General features: G+C 36.4%; 1 long non-coding RNA gene across 1 annotated transcript in view; it reads right to left on the bottom strand.

The window, feature by feature from the left end:
• Positions 1–1411, bottom strand: part of LOC310891823 — a 12328-nt gene extending 10917 nt beyond the window's left edge. Inside the window, exons 1-2 of the long non-coding RNA XR_014577739.1 lie at positions 1373–1411; positions 879–946 (exon numbers count right to left, since the gene is read on the bottom strand). This is a non-coding gene — a long non-coding RNA (uncharacterized lncRNA). The remainder of the gene's footprint in view (positions 1–878; positions 947–1372) is intronic.
• Between the last annotated feature and the right edge of the window lie 1089 nt (positions 1412–2500).

The raw sequence follows: 2500 nt of genomic DNA, 5'->3' as shown, positions 1-2500 counted from the left end.
ATCTCTGGAATTTTGAATTTACAGTGACTTTACGCTCTTCTCTCTCGCTCCTCTAGGCGGTTTCATCTGTTACCAGAGCTCTAGAACTATTTGTGAAACCTGAAGAGCTGGATGGAGAGAATTGCTACAAATGTAGCGAGTAAGATTATTACTAATTATGTCTTAATACTAGATATTAGTTTTATGTATTGCATGACTTAGAGCATAAGTTATCTTTTAACTTCATTTAGAAATAAGGAGACGCAGCTTTGTTGTTGTTGTTGTTGTTGTTGTTGTTGCTTCATTTTGTAGTAGTGGTGAGCTGAAGCAAGGAGCTATGGAGAATGATTTGGAGTGGAAGGCAGCAGCAGGTTCCTGTGAGTTGAGAATGTGAGCTGGCTCTGTGGTAATTAATGTTAGCAGCCTGTGCTGGCTCACTAAGCAGCGTCTTGCACAGCTCTTGAACTGTGTCCTTACGTGGAGCTGTCTCCTTATGCGGAGACTATTTACAGGGGTTCCACAGAAGGACAAAGTCCAATCCACTTTCTAACCACCACCAAGCTCTTATATTTTAACATTGTATGTGGTTTGGTTTTTTAAGTTAAACAAGTTTAATTTAGAAAGTTATACATGTACTTAAACATCATGAATTATATTTACAAAACATCCTACCTTTATATCCAAAGTGATATCAAGAAATGCCTCATATGTATCCGAAACTGCTTTGCAATTCAAGCACTTCAGTGGAAGCAAAATATAAATGCTTAACAATACGTGGAGGAGACTAACTGTCCAAATTCAAGTTGTCGATAGATACTACTTTAGACAAACTGCAGACTGCTTTACTACCGACAAAAGACACAGATCAGTTCTAAGGACAGGAATATTTTTTAAAGTACCTCTTGATCTTAGAAATCCTCCAAATATTTGATGAATGATGGTGGTAGCTTGAGAAGATCTGTCCAATCTGGAAATAAATTATAATCAGACCTCAGAAGATTTAAGGCACACAGTTAACTCTTCAAAGAGTTTTATGAAAACCAAGGATGACGTAGACTTTCAGTTTTGATAGTAAATAAAGGACTACAAGGTGCTAGAGAACGTATAAAAGTGAATTTGTTTATGCTGACTTGGTGCTTCCATTCAAGCACGCTTCCTGCATAGCATCGACAGTATAGCGCAAGAACTCGTGTGCGTCTTCTTGACTGCCAAAACGGAAATGTTGTCCTATTGCTAAATAAGAAGATGATAGTATTTACCTCATTTAAAAATGAAATAATTCTCGTATTTCTAAAATCTCTCTTCTTTATAGTGTTAAAACCATTTATACACATCAAATAATTATTTGAAGATTACAAGATACTGAAAAAGAAACACATCTGAAGCCACTTACGACTGAGGTTATTGATAACACGCATAGGCTCGATGGCATCAACAGTGCAACGCAGGGCCTGGTTAATGTGAGTCTCCATCGTGCACATCATGCAAAAATCTTGTTCACGACCTGAAGAGTGAAAGAAGAAAGCATCCCAGTCTAGCGAAACAGACATAACTACAAACAAACATATAAGTAACATTTAAACTATAGATACAGTATCCACTCTCCTTGTCCCAACAGTCTCGTAACATTTCATTTCACACAACTTTATAGAATAAAAATATCCATTAAGCTTGTGTTCAAGTGCATTTTGTGATGAGAAATCTAAAAGACTACTGCAAAGTCACGTTTGTGAAGGCTGACAGGAATGTGAACTCCACAGGCTGCAAAATATATGAGGAAAGAATATTTGACATTGATGATACAGCATTAAGAGAATGTGGGTTATTTTCAGCACAGTGCTGTCAGGTGAGCTTCATGATACAGAGCTACGAGTCCTTTGGGAGAAAGGAAAAACTAAAGTAATGTATGTAATAGTACTTCTGCCCTCCTTTTTTCAACAGGATTCTTAACTGAAACAATTTCTATATACAGGAAGAAAACAGTTAAATTTCTAGGTATCGATACAAAGATACCAGCCTAAAAAGCATACACGTTTAGTACAACATTTAGTTTATAGTACAACATTTTATTTAGAACAAAATCAGTCTAGATTTTAATACAGTCCCACAAAAAAATCTAGTCATGTTCATAACAGCTCATATTGCTTTCTAGGTTTTGTTTTTGTTTGCTTCTGTTTTTTTTAATTGGTTCAACAACGAACAGACCATTTATTGTAGTGCATTATGGAACCTAGGCTGTGAAGACTAAAGACCTATGATGCCAACATCCTAAATTTTATTGCCTTTCTAGCAGCAGGAAGCCCAAATAGCCCAAATGCCAAATGTTCATTAAATGCATTCCTGTCCAATGCACTTCATTATTCCCATGAAGCAAGAAAAGATCCTTTTAAAAAAACAAACAAAAAACACACATGGTGCATTAAACGCACTCCATATGCTATTCTGAGCCCACTGCTAATACAATGCTCAAAGCCAGCTTCCACAGGTAAAATCAGGCAAGTAACTTTGTCTCACAGAATCA

This window comes from Anser anser (genome assembly GCF_964211835.1).
Source record: "Anser anser genome assembly, contig: HAP1_SCAFFOLD_427, whole genome shotgun sequence".
NCBI classification, from domain to species: Eukaryota; Metazoa; Chordata; class Aves; order Anseriformes; family Anatidae; genus Anser; species Anser anser.
This window is presented reverse-complemented; position numbering and strand designations above follow the sequence as displayed.